General features: G+C 46.4%; 1 pseudogene; it reads right to left on the minus strand.

Annotated features, from left to right (window-relative positions):
- LOC142357399 (5.8S ribosomal RNA) lies at window positions 1-152 on the minus strand (annotated as a pseudogene).
- Window positions 153-14,388: the final 14,236 nt, after the last annotated feature.

Raw genomic sequence — 14,388 nt, forward strand, 5'->3', positions numbered from 1 at the left:
TAACCCTGAATCGGACGCAGTCAACAGCCGAAGCCGAGACCGCCTTTTGCGTTAGAGAGGTCGGTAAACAAATCTTGCGATTCATACCGAATTAACACATATAGCTGTGCTCCTCTTCGTAAAGCGAGCCAAGTGATCCCCTGTTGAAGGATGTATTTGGACCAATCTAGTAGCATTTGGTTTCCAACAAGCTCTCCCAAGTTAGCTTACTTATTGGGCTTTTCAACCAATTCGGTTGGCTACAAGCATCATCAAAGTACTAGCCACAGTTTGATCGCAAAATTCTACGACTTTCACATGTTGATGTTTCGGCTTGCGCTTAGCCTACTATAAGCAACATAATACTAGTCATATCATAGAGCGTGATCAGCTTGTGACGTTCTCATGATGAAGTTTCACCAACAGTGTCTCACTTCGAGCTTAAATCCAGCTACTAGTAACTACACAGTACTGACTGCAACGATAACTTTTATCTATACCTTTCACATGCTGCGCTTTCGGCCAGGGCCTACTAACGTCAACATAATACTCGATATAAACTTTTGTTCATGATGCAGCTTCCCCATGCAGAAGTTTCGCCTTCAAATGCTCTCTTGGCCATATGACGTAAGAAAAGGTTACTAGTAACATCACAGTACTAGCCACAGTTTGATTGCAAAATTCTACGACTTTCACATGTTGATGTTTCGGCTTGCGCTTAGCCTACTAGAAGCAACATAATACTAGTCATATCATAGAGCGTGATCAGCTTGTGACGTTCTCATGATGAAGTTTCACCAACAGTGTCTCATTTCGAGCTTAAATCCAGCTACTAGTAACTACACAGTACTGACTGCAACGCTAACTTTTATCTATACCTTTCACATGCTGCGCTTTCGGCCAGGGCCTACTAACGTCAACATAATACTCGATATAAACTTTTGTTCATGATGCAGCTTCCCCATGCAGAAGTTTCGCCTTCAAATGCTCTCTTGGCCATATGACGTAACACAAGGTTACTAGTAACATCACAGTACTAGCCACAATTTGATCGCAAAATTCTACGACTTTCACATGTTGATGTTTCGGCTTGCGCTTAGCCTACTAGAAGCAACATAATACTAGTCATATCATGGAGCGTGATCAGCTTGTGACGTTCTCATGATGAAGTTTCACCAACAGTGTCTCATTTCGAGCTTAAATCCAGCTACTAGTAACTACACAGTACTGACTGCAACGATAACTTTTATCTATACCTTTCACATGCTGCGCTTTCGGCCAGGGCCTACTAATGTCAACATAATACTCGATATAAACTTTTGTTCATGATGCAGCTTCCCCATGCAGAAGTTTCGCCTTCAAATGCTCTCTTGGCCATATGACGTAACACAAGGTTACTAGTAACATCACAGTACTAGCCACAATTTGATCGCAAAATTCTACGACTTTCACATGTTGATGTTTCGGCTTGCGCTTAGCCTACTAGAAGCAACATAATACTAGTCATATCATAGAGCTTGATCAGCTTGTGACATTCTCATGATGAAGTTTCACCAACAGTGTCTCATTTTGAGCTTAAATCCAGCTACTAGTAACTACACAGTACTGACTGCAACAATAACTTTTATCTATACCTTTCACATGCTGCGTTTTCGGCCAAGGCCTACTAACGTCAACATAATACTCGATATAAAATTTTGATCATGATGCAGCTTTCCCATGCAGAAGTTTCGCCTTCAAATGCTCTCTTGGCCATATGACGGAACACCAGGTTACTAGTAACATCACAGTACTAGCCACAGTTTGATTGCAAAATTCTACGACTTTCACATGTTGATGTTTCGGCTTGCGCTTAGCCTACTAGAAGCAACATAATACTAGTCATATCATAGAGCGTGATCAGCTTGTGACGTTCTCATGATGAAGTTTCACCAATAGTGTTTCATTCGAATTGGTTCTGCTTTAAGCTCTCCAATTGTTTTGGATGAACCAGTTTTGCCCTTCGAAGCCACTTTTGTGAGCTTTTGTGGGTCTTTACCAAGAGGATATACCTCAAGGCCTCTTTCAATTCCTTTAAGTTCTTTCAACTCCTTTACAGTTTCTAGGTTCACATAGCTGCAAACCTTATTTCTAGTTTTAAGTCTGGCCAACTTGGGGAGAGTTGGTGCAGACCGTGACCAATTCTAGTAGGATGCCACAACAAGAATGTGATCAACTTAGCTTGTCGATGAACCTGCCCCACATTCAAACAACTCTATCGCCTTTTCCTCGTATAGTTATATGCGAGGGCCTCTCATAGAGAGCGCTGTTAGCAACCTTTTCCACATAGACGATAAAGTTGTGAGTGTTTTGCACATGGCTGTTGTCATCACCACGTGACGAGTCAACTCAGCTTGACTCTCTACACTCCGACAAGCTTTGCACATACGCCTTTAGTTCAGTATGTGTCTTTAATCTGACTCCGGTGCCTCAAGCCGGAAAAATTGTCAGATTATGATCATTATCGGTTAGTCATCCCGATGCAAGATCGTATCGTACTGTCTTTGTCTACCTCCAGATTCCGAAGAACAGGAGGAGACTCTCCCAGACCTACATATCTGGGAGAATGTTCAGAGGGCGAGAAGCTGTGGATTACTCTCCCCTAAGAACTGACTAAACTTTACCCTCGTCCAAGGTAAGTTTATTTTAGCTAGCCTTCTATGTAAAGGATCTGAGGCTAAGCTGTGTTTTTTCGAGCCTTTGGCTCGGAGCAAGTTCAGTGGGCGCCCCGAGTAGCTCAACTCTTTCCCACTGAACAGCGCAACGCTCTGTCACTCGCTGGGATTTTTGCGTGTCGGTTCTAACCACGCGACTTGTGGACCTTTTTAGGCCTTTCTCATTCACAAGTCTATAGCTGGGCTTCTATAACCCAGCTTCTGAGATCTAGATAGCTGCAGTTCTGCTAGGCTGCTTTTGCTAACTAGTCTCCCTTTAAGCAGTCCCTTGCCATGACTGCTGAACTATGTATCCACACAAGTAGTTTTTGAGCTCGATACATAATTCGAGATTGGTTGCCAAGCAATCTCTAGCGACAGAGCGTCATGCGCACTACAGACATGGCCTCTACCAGCAGCCATGCCCGAAGGAATCAATCACTGATCCTTCCGCAGGTTCCCCTACGGAAACCTTGTTACGACTTTTACTTCCTCTAGACAATTAAGCTCGATCCGCTTCATCCCGTTGCCGGAGACCGAAGTCCCAACAGTAGGAATTTGCAATTCTTGCTTAACTATCCAATCAGTAGTAGCGACGGGCGGTGTGTACAAAGGGCAGGGACGTAATCCCTATGAGTTGTTGACTCATAAGTACCAGGAATTCCTGGTTCACGTCTGCAAGTTACAACAGACGATCCCCTTGAAGCGCTGTACTTTTCTCTGATTGCCCAGTCCATTTCGGACCAAGGGCTGAGTACTCAATCTAAAAGTACACAGTGTAGCGCGCGTGCAGTCCAGAACATCTAAGGGCATCACAGACCTGTTATAGCCTCACTTCATCTGCGGTATTTAATTCCGCATAGTTCCTCTAAGAAGTGTTTGAATTCACATATAGTGAATTTCATTATTTAGATGGAGAAGATCTCGTTCGTTATCGGAATTAACCAGACAGATCACTCCACTAACTAAGAACGGCCATGCACCACCGCCCATATAATCATGAAAGATATTCAATCTGTCAATCCTTAAGATGTCTGGACCGGGTGAGTTTTCCCGTGTTGAGTCAAATTAAGCCGCAGGCTCCACTCCTGGTGGTGCCCTTCCGTCAATTCCTTTAAGTTTCGATTTTGCAACCATACTTCCCCCGGAACCAATAAACTTTGGTTTCCCGGTTAATCTCTTGCCAAGTCAAGATCGACTTTGACAAATTGTAGGTTGGTATAGTTTATGGTCAGAATTACGAGGGTATCTAATCCTCTTCAATACTCTGACTTTCGTTCTTGATTAATGAAAACATTCTTGGCAAATGCTTTCGCAGTAGTTTGTCTTGCCACGATCCAAGAATTTCACCTCTAACGTAGCAATACAAATGCCCCCGTCTGTTCCTTTCAATCATTACCGCACTCAGCCAACCGGCATCAATCGAGTAGCGGGTCATTCTCCATTATTCCATGCTTTATTATTCGATCCCAAAGGATGCTTTGAACACTCTAATTTTCTCAGGGTGAAAACACCGTTTCCACAGTTCGTCACATTTAAGTGCAAACTATTTCTTCGATGCGAAGGATGAGCGGAACGAGTCAACAGATTTAACTGAAGACCATGTTGCCGTTCTACTCAAACAGATCCAACTATGAGCTTTTTAAACGCAGCAACTATTGCATACGCTTGTAGAGGCTGGTATTACCGCGGCTGCTGGCACCAGACTTGCCCTCTACTCGTTCATCAATGGAGCTTTTAAGTCCATTCCATTCTGATTACAAACCATAAAGGTTCATATCATTATTTCTAGTCACTACCTCCTCGTGCGGAGAGTGGGTAATTTGCGTGCCTGCTGCCTTCCTTGGATGTGGTAGCCGTTTCTAAGGCTCCCTCTCCGGAATCGAACCCTGATTCCCCGTTACCCGTCACAACCATGGTAGTCCGTTACACTACCATCATAGGTTGATAGGTCAGAAATTCGGAAGTTCCGTCCCCAAGCCGAAGCTATCTGGGATCTTTCAGTTACTAGGACTCATCACGGGATGTGTCTGTACTTAGCAAATCACCCGGTGTAGTCTTGTAAAAGTCTCCGACAGTGTCGGACAATCAGCATGCATTAGCTGCAGGGTTACCGCAGTTATTCATTTAGCTTGCAAATCAACTAATAGATAGTAACTGATTTAATGAGCCATTCGCGGTTCCACTTTTTCAAGCTTCGCTTGCACATGCATGGCTTAGTCTTTCAGACAAGCATATGGCAACTGACAGGATCAATCAGTTTAATTGTACTTTGAACAATCTTTCGATTTGTTCGAATTTAGAAAGACATAGCCTTGCGGCCTCGTCAATCTTGCTTTGAGCTTTTTAAATCACGAAGAGTTTCAATGCATGCTTTGGCATGGCTACTAGTTACTACACAGTACTCTACACACTTAGAGTTACCCACGATTACACATTTCACATGCTGATGTTTCGGCTCGCGCGTACTAGAAACAGCATAATACTATGTGTACTGGTAGATAGCGCTCTGTGAGCATTTCCCATGAGCAGGTTTTGCCCTCCAAATCTCTGTTCTACTGTTACCAATACCGGCTAACAACTGTATCATACTAGGGAGAATTGACTCATGATTTAAAAACCAGATGTTCACATGTCGATGTTTCGGCTCTCGCCTACTAGAAACAACATAATACTAGTCTGTTAAAAATCTCAATCACGCCGCCTCTTCAGATACAGAAGTTTTACCTTTTATTGGTTAGAGAACAGCTTTCCAGCTGTCGACATGGTTACTAGTAACAACACCGTACTCAACACAAAAACTTTTCAACTTCACAACTTTCACATGCTGATGTTTCTGCTTTCGCATACTAGAAACAGCATAATACTTATTGTTTTGTCAAGTAATTTGTGTGTCTTTCCCATGTGAAGTTTCACCGGTCAACAATGTTTCCCTGACCAATTACGGCTACTAGTAGCTGTATAATACTAGGGAAAATGATTGAGGATTTAATATCAGATTTTCACATGTTGATGTTTCGGCTTTCGCCTACTAGAAACAACATAATACTAGTCTGCTAAGAAATCTCGCTCAAATTGCCTTTTCACATACAGAAGTTTCACCTTCTATTGGTTAGAGAACAGTTCTCAGCTGTCGACATGGTTACTAGTAACAACATCGTACTCAACACAAAAATTCTTCAACTTCACAACTTTCACATGCTGATGTTTCTGCTTTCGCGTACTAGAAACAGCATAATACTTATTGCTTTGTCAAGAAGTGTGTGTGTCTTTCCCATGCGAAAGTTTCACCGGTCAGCAATAATTGCCGTGTCCAATTAAGTTACTCATAGCTGTATAATACTAGGGAAAATGATTGAGGATTTAATATCAGATTTTCACATGTTGATGTTTCGGCTTTCGCCTACTAGAAACAACATAATACTAGTCTGCTAATAAATCTCGCTCAAATTGCCTTTTCACATACAGAAGTTTCACCTCTTCTTGGTCACTGTACAGATGATGCTGTCTGTTCTTTATTTGGTTCTGCTTATTATAAGGAGGGGCATCACTCCTTCCTCCTTGGTTTGCATGCATTAAGCCTGCTTTGTGAAAAGCGTATCTTTCTAGCTTTTCTTCGCCTTACTCGAGTAGGACGATACAATCCAGACATTAGTCAGTCTTGGTGTAAAGTCACTGAGTATTATTCGGTTCTGCTTTATTCAGCAATATGCTGTATAATTGTTGTAATTTGCGAACATATTTGTTCTCAGTTCCGAACTACTAGCGACGACAGATTACCAGCGGTCATGAGCCATCAAGGTAGTTCTTTGGTGCATCAAGTAGAGAGGTGCCATCAAACAACACTTCCCTAATAATGCTACACACATAGAATTTGCTACAGTGCAGCTTTTTACTTTGCAAAATTTGCGCACAAATTTTGCATAGAATAAATGTTTTATCAAGATTTTTAGATCCCCTCCCTTGAGAGAACGTTACTCCTTTAAGTGAACACCCCGCGGCGTCCTGTTGTTATTGCTTATAACCATTTCGCAAGCCGGAGGCATAATGCACTACGCAAGCCGCTACTTTGGCACAGAGGCACCTAGTTTTACACCCGGGACTTCAGGTGGCCCAGTTTTTACACCCAGTACAGCGGTGCCAGTTGGTAACCCGGTGGATCCTCGGAGACCAGACATGATCATAGATCAAACCCGATGTATGCTACTCCTGAACGTATAGTATCTCCACTGTGCAATGAAATTATCGTTCGTTTCGGGCCTTCCTATACGTTCAGCAGACAATCGCTAGGAATTCACCTCGTGACCCGTGGTGACCACACTGGATTTCAAGTTTATTGATTTGGACTGCTTTTCAGCTTCAGTTCTGCTCGATCTAGCTTGCCTAAGGCTTGATCTCGCTTTGCTCACCCCTGTAGGAGCCTCTACTAGTACCACTCGGAGTAATGGGGAATCCACCAGACCTAATCGATGAATGCCATCAAACAACAAACATCATACCCGGCTTCATCAGGCATATTTTATTACTTCCGAGAGGTACTTTAGTATCAGATCTTTCTCCATGCCTCTTATGAGGACCCGTCAGACCTTTCGGTTTATCGTTTAGCTTCAGTCCTGCTCGATCTAGCTTTCCCAAGGCTCGATCTAGCTCTATTCGCCCCACTAGAGGGCTCTCTAAGACCCCTCGGTCTTAGTGTTAGCTCCGGTACTGCTCGGTCGTGCTTGCTGAAGGCCCGACCCAGCTTTAGTTAGATTCTCGTACTTTCTCTTGGCCTCTCTAGGAGGACCAGACAGACCTCTCGGTCTATCGTTTAGCTTCAGTCCTGCTCGATCTAGCTTGCCCAAGGCTTGATCAAGCTCTATTCGCCCCGCTAGAGGGCTCTCTAAGACCCCTCGGTCTTAGTGTTATCTTCTGTAATGCCTAACCAAGCTTACTACAGGCCTTGGTCAGGTCTTTATCGGTCACCGATTAGTAACAGACCAATCATAGGGCCTTCCACCCTATCCGGGTTGAGGTCTTTAGTCCAGCCATATTTTGACAAGACACCTCTCCCTAATAATGCCCCACACATAGAATTACTGTCCATGCAGTATTTAACTTGTGTTTTTTTCTAAAATTTGATTTTCACTTTTTGGAGGTTCATTTGCTCCTCTGACACTCTTTCAGCTTCAATCTTACTCGATCTAGCTTTCCCAAGGCTCGATCTAGCTCTATTCGCCCCACTAGAGGGCTCTCTAAGACACTTCGGTCTTAGTGTTAGCTCCGGTCTTGCTCAATCGTGCTTGCTGAAGGCGCGATCAAGCTTTAGTTAGCTTCTCGTACTTCCTCTTGGCCTCTCTAGGAGGACCAGACAGACCTCTCGGTCTATCGTTTAGCTTCAGTCCTGCTCGATCTAGCTTTCCCAAGGCTCGATCTAGCTCTATTCGCCCTGCTAGAGGGCTCTCTAAGACCCTCGGTCTTAGTGTTAGCTCCGGTACAGCTCGGTCGTGCTTGCTGAAGGCCCGATCAAGCTTTAGTTAGATTCTCGTACTTTCTCTTGGCCTCTCTAGGAGGACCAGACAGACCTCTCGGTCTATCGTTTAGCTTCAGTCCTGCTTGATCTAGCTTTCCCAAGGCTCGATCTAGCTCTATTCGCCCTGCTAGAGGGCTCTCTAAGACCCCTCGGTCTTAGTGTTAGCTCCGGTACAGCTCGGTCGTGCTTGCTGAAGGCCCGATCAAGCTTTAGTTAGCTTCTCGTACTTTCTCTTGGCCTCTCTAGGAGGACCAGACAGACCTCTCGGTCTATCGTTTAGCTTCAGTCCTGCTCGATCTAGCTTTCCCAAGGCTCGATCTAGATCTATTCGCCCTGCTAGAGGGCTCTCTAAGACCCCTCGGTCTTAGTGTTAGCTCCGGTACAGCTCGGTCGTGCTTGCTGAAGGCCTGATCAAGCTTTAGTTAGCTTCTCGTACTTTCTCTTGGCCTCTCTAGGAGGACCAGACAGACCTTTCGGTCTCTTGCTTAGCTTCAGTCCTGCTCGATCTAGCTTTCCCAAGGCTCGATCTAGCTCTATTCGCCCCGCTAGAGGGCTCTCTAAGACCCCTCGGTCTTAGTGTTAACTCCTGTAATGCCTAACCAAGCTTACTACAGGCCTTGGTCAGGTCTTTATCGGTCACCGATTAGTAACAGACCGATCATGGGGCCTTCCACCCTATCCGGGTTGAGGTCTTTAGTCCAGCCATATTTTGACAAGACACCTCCCCCTAATAATGCCCCCACACATAGAAATACTGTCCATGCAGTATTTAACTTGTGTTTTTTCTAAAATTTGATTTTCACTTTTTGGAGGTTCATTTGCTCCTCTGACACTCTTTCAGCTTCAATCTTACTCGATCTAGCTTTCCAAGGCTCGATCTAGCTCTATTCGCCCCACCAGAGGGCTCTCTAAGACACTTCGGTCTTAGTGTTAGCTCCGGTCTTGCTCAATCGTGCTTGCTGAAGGCGCGATCAAGCTTTAGTTAGCTTCTCGTACTTTCTCTTGGCCTCTCTAGGAGGACCAGACAGACCTCTCGGTCTATCGTTTAGCTTCAGTCCTGCTCGATCTAGCTTTCCCAAGGCTCGATCTAGCTCTATTCGCCCCGCTAGAGGGCTCTCTAAGACCCCTCGGTCTTAGTGTTAGCTCCGGTACAGCTCGGTCGTGCTTGCTGAAGGCCCGATCAAGCTTTAGTTGGCTTCTCGTACTTTCTCTTGGCCTCTCTAGGAGGACCAGACAGACCTCTCGGTCTCTTGCTTAGCTTCAGTCCTGCTCGATCTAGCTTGCCCAAGGCTTGATCAAGCTCTATTCGCCCCGCTAGAGGGCTCTCTAAGACCCCTCGGTCTTAGTGTTAGCTCCGGTACAGCTCGGTCGTGCTTGCTGAAGGCCCGATCAAGCTTTAGTTAGCTTCTCGTTTTTTCTCTTGGCCTCTCTAGGAGGACCAGACAGACCTCTCGGTCTATCGTTTAGCTTCAGTCCTGCTCGATCTAGCTTTCCCAAGGCTCGATCTAGCTCTATTCGCCCCGCTAGAGGGCTCTCTAAGACCCCTCGGTCTTAGTGTTAGCTCCGGTACAGCTCGGTCGTGCTTGCTGAAGGCCCGATCAAGCTTTAGTTGGCTTCTCGTACTTTCTCTTGGCCTCTCTAGGAGGACCAGACAGACCTCTCGGTCTATCCTTTAGCTTCAGTCCTGCTCGATCTAGCTTTCCCAAGGCTCGATCTAGCTCTATTCGCCCGCTAGAGGGCTCTCTAAGACCCCTCGGTCTTAGTGTTATCTCCTGTAATGCCTAACCAAGCTTACTACAGGCCTTGGTCAGGTCTTTATCGGTCACCGATTAGTAACAGACCGATCATAGGGCCTTCCACCCTATCTGGGTTGAGGTCTTTAGTCCAGCCATATTTTGACAAGACACCTCCCCCTAATAATGCCCCACACATAGAATTACTGTTTATGCAGCTTTTCACTTGTGAAATTTTTAATTTTCGCAATTATTATAGAATAAGTGTTTGCGCAGCTTTTCATAGGTCGAGCTCTAGCTAGCTAGCTCAAGCTAGCTAGCTAGCTCAAGCTCAAGCTATCTAGCTCAAGCTCAAGCCAGCTAGCTCAAGCTCAAGCTAGCTAGCTAGCTCAAGCTCAAGCTAGCTAGCTAGCTCAAGCTCAAGCTAGCTAGCTCAAGCTCAAGCTAGCTAGCTCAAGCTCAAGCTAGCTAGCTAGCTCAAGCTCAAGCTCAAGCTAGCTAGCTCAAGCTCAAGCTCAAGCTAGCTAGCTAGCTCAAGCTCAAGCTAGCTAGCTAGCTCAAGCTCAAGCTAGCTAGCTAGCTCAAGCTCAAGCTAGCTAGCTCAAGCTCAAGCTCAAGCTCAAGCTAGCTAGCTAGCTCAAGCTAGCTAGCTAGCTCAAGCTCAAGCTAGCTAGCTAGCTCAAGTTCAAGCTAGCTAGCTAGCTCAAGCTCAAGCTAGCTAGCTAGCTCAAGCTCAAGCTAGCTAGCTCAAGCTCAAGCTAGCTAGCTCAAGCTCAAGCTAGCTAGCTAGCTCAAGCTCAAGCTCAAGCTAGCTAGCTCAAGCTCAAGCTCAAGCTAGCTAGCTAGCTCAAGCTCAAGCTAGCTAGCTAGCTCAAGCTCAAGCTCAAGCTAGCTAGCTAGCTCAAGTTCAAGCTAGCTAGCTAGCTCAAGCTCAAGCTAGCTAGCTCAAGCTCAAGCTAGCTAGCTCAAGCTCAAGCCAGCTAGCTCAAGCTCAAGCTCAAGCTAGCTAGCTAGCTCAAGCACAAGCTAGCTAGCTAGCTCAATCTCAAGCTAGCTAGCTCAAGCTCAAGCTAGCTAGCTCAAGCTCAAGCTAGCTAGCTAGCTCAAGCTCAAGCTCAAGCTAGCTAGCTCAAGCTCAAGCTCAAGCTAGCTAGCTAGCTCAAGCTCAAGCTAGCTAGCTAGCTCAAGCTCAAGCTCAAGCTAGCTAGCTCAAGCTCAAGCTCAAGCTAGCTAGCTAGCTCAAGCTCAAGCTGGCTAGCTAGCTCAAGCTCAAGCTAGCTAGCTAGCTCAAGCTCAAGCTAGCTAGCTCAAGCTCAAGCTCAAGCTCAAGCTAGCTAGCTAGCTCAAGCTAGCTAGCTAGCTCAAGCTCAAGCTAGCTAGCTAGCTCAAGTTCAAGCTAGCTAGCTAGCTCAAGCTCAAGCTAGCTAGCTAGCTCAAGCTCAAGCTAGCTAGCTCAAGCTCAAGCTAGCTAGCTCAAGCTCAAGCTAGCTAGCTAGCTCAAGCTCAAGCTCAAGCTAGCTAGCTCAAGCTCAAGCTCAAGCTAGCTAGCTAGCTCAAGCTCAAGCTAGCTAGCTAGCTCAAGCTCAAGCTAGCTAGCTAGCTCAAGTTCAAGCTAGCTAGCTAGCTCAAGCTCAAGCTAGCTAGCTCAAGCTCAAGCTAGCTAGCTCAAACTCAAGCTAGCTAGCTAGCTCAAGTTCAAGCTAGCTAGCTAGCTCAAGCTCAAGCTAGCTAGCTAGCTCAAGCTCAAGCTAGCTAGCTCAAGCTCAAGCTAGCTAGCTCAAGCTCCAGCTAGCTAGCTAGCTCAAGCTCAAGCTCAAGCTAGCTAGCTCAAGCTCAAGCTCAAGCTAGCTAGCTAGCTCAAGCTCAAGCTAGCTAGCTAGCTCAAGCTCAAGCTAGCTAGCTAGCTCAAGTTCAAGCTAGCTAGCTAGCTCAAGCTCAAGCTAGCTAGCTCAAGCTCAAGCTAGCTAGCTCAAGCTCAAGCCAGCTAGCTCAAGCTCAAGCTCAAGCTAGCTAGCTAGCTCAAGCACAAGCTTGCTAGCTAGCTCAAGCTCAAGCTAGCTAGCTCAAGCTCAAGCTAGCTAGCTCAAGCTCAAGCTAGCTAGCTCAAGCTCAAGCTCAAGCTAGCTAGCTAGCTCAAGCACAAGCTTGCTAGCTAGCTCAAGCTCAAGCTAGCTAGCTCAAGCTCAAGCTAGCTAGCTCAAGCTCAAGCTAGCTAGCTAGCTCAAGCTCAAGCTCAAGCTAGCTAGCTCAAGCTCAAGCTCAAGCTAGCTAGCTGGCTCAAGCTCAAGCTAGCTAGCTAGCTCAAGCTCAAGCTAGCTAGCTAGCTCAAGCTCAAGCTAGCTAGCTCAAGCTCAAGCTCAAGCTAGCTAGCTAGCTCAAGCTAGCTAGCTAGCTCAAGCTCAAGCTAGCTAGCTAGCTCAAGTTCAAGCTAGCTAGCTAGCTCAAGCTCAAGCTAGCTAGCTAGCTCAAGCTCAAGCTAGCTAGCTCAAGCTCAAGCTAGCTAGCTCAAGCTCAAGCTAGCTAGCTAGCTCAAGCTCAAGCTCAAGCTAGCTAGCTCAAGCTCAAGCTCAAGCTAGCTAGCTAGCTCAAGCTCAAGCTAGCTAGCTAGCTCAAGCTCAAGCTAGCTAGCTAGCTCAAGTTCAAGCTAGCTAGCTAGCTCAAGCTCAAGCTAGCTAGCTCAAGCTCAAGCTAGCTAGCTCAAGCTCAAGCCAGCTAGCTCAAGCTCAAGCTCAAGCTAGCTAGCTAGCTCAAGCACAAGCTAGCTAGCTAGCTCAAGCTCAAGCTAAGCTAGCTAGCTCAAGCTCAAGCTAGCTAGCTCAAGCTCAAGCTAGCTAGCTAGCTCAAGCTCAAGCTCAAGCTAGCTAGCTCAAGCTCAAGCTCAAGCTAGCTAGCTAGCTCAAGCTCAAGCTAGCTAGCTAGCTCAAGCTCAAGCTAGCTAGCTCAAGCTCAAGCTCAAGCTAGCTAGCTAGCTCAAGCTCAAGCTAGCTAGCTAGCTCAAGCTCAAGCTAGCTAGCTAGCTCAAGCTCAAGCTAGCTAGCTCAAGCTCAAGCTCAAGCTCAAGCTAGCTAGCTAGCTCAAGCTAGCTAGCTAGCTCAAGCTCAAGCTAGCTAGCTAGCTCAAGTTCAAGCTAGCTAGCTAGCTCAAGCTCAAGCTAGCTAGCTAGCTCAAGCTCAAGCTAGCTAGCTCAAGCTCAAGCTAGCTAGCTCAAGCTCAAGCTAGCTAGCTGCTCAAGCTCAAGCTCAAGCTAGCTAGCTCAAGCTCAAGCTCAAGCTAGCTAGCTAGCTCAAGCTCAAGCTAGCTAGCTAGCTCAAGTTCAAGCTAGCTAGCTAGCTCAAGCTCAAGCTAGCTAGCTAGCTCAAGCTCAAGCTAGCTAGCTCAAGCTCAAGCTAGCTAGCTCAAGCTCAAGCTAGCTAGCTAGCTCAAGTTCAAGCTAGCTAGCTAGCTCAAGCTCAAGCTAGCTAGCTAGCTCAAGCTCAAGCTAGCTAGCTCAAGCTCAAGCTAGCTAGCTCAAGCTCAAGCTAGCTAGCTAGCTCAAGCTCAAGCTCAAGCTAGCTAGCTCAAGGCTAGCTCAAGCTCAAGCTAGCTAGCTAGCTCAAGCTCAAGCTAGCTAGCTAGCTCAAGCTCAAGCTAGCTAGCTAGCTCAAGCTCAAGCTAGCTAGCTAGCTCAAGCTCAAGCTCAAGCTAGCTAGCTAGCTCAAGCTCAAGCTAGCTAGCTCAAGCTCAAGCTAGCTAGCTCAAGCTCAAGCTCAAGCTAGCTAGCTAAGCTCAAGCTCAAGCTAGCTAGCTAGCTCAAGCTCAAGCTAGCTAGCTCAAGCTCAAGCTAGCTAGCTCAAGCTCAAGCTAGCTAGCTCAAGCTCAAGCTCAAGCTAGCTAGCTAGCTCAAGCACAAGCTTGCTAGCTAGCTCAAGCTCAAGCTAGCTAGCTCAAGCTCAAGCTAGCTAGCTCAAGCTCAAGCTCAAGCTAGCTAGCTCAAGCTCAAGCTCAAGCTAGCTAGCTCAAGCTCAAGCTCAAGCTAGCTAGCTAGCTCAAGCTCAAGCTAGCTAGCTAGCTCAAGCTCAAGCTAGCTAGCTAGCTCAAGCTCAAGCTAGCTAGCTCCAAGCTCAAGCTCAAGCTAGCTAGCTAGCTCAAGCTAGCTAGCTAGCTCAAGCTCAAGCTAGCTAGCTAGCTCAAGTTCAAGCTAGCTAGCTAGCTCAAGCTCAAGCTAGCTAGCTAGCTCAAGCTCAAGCTATCTAGCCTCAAGCTCAAGCTAGCTAGCTCAAGCTCAAGCTACTAGCTAGCTCAAGCTCAAGCTCAAGCTAGCTAGCTCAAGCTCAAGCTCAGCTAGCTAGCTAGCTCAAGCTCAAGCTAGCTAGCTAGCTCAAGCTCAAGCTCAAGCTAGCTAGCTCAAGCTCAAGCTCAGCTAGCTAGCTCAAGCTCAAGCTAGCTAGCTCAAGCTCAAGCTAGCTAGCTCAAGCTCAAGCCAGCTAGCTCA

The sequence above is a fragment of the Convolutriloba macropyga genome, unplaced genomic scaffold (genome assembly GCF_964194025.1).
Source record: "Convolutriloba macropyga unplaced genomic scaffold, txConMacr16.3 SCAFFOLD_4040, whole genome shotgun sequence".
NCBI classification, from domain to species: domain Eukaryota; kingdom Metazoa; phylum Xenacoelomorpha; order Acoela; family Convolutidae; genus Convolutriloba; species Convolutriloba macropyga.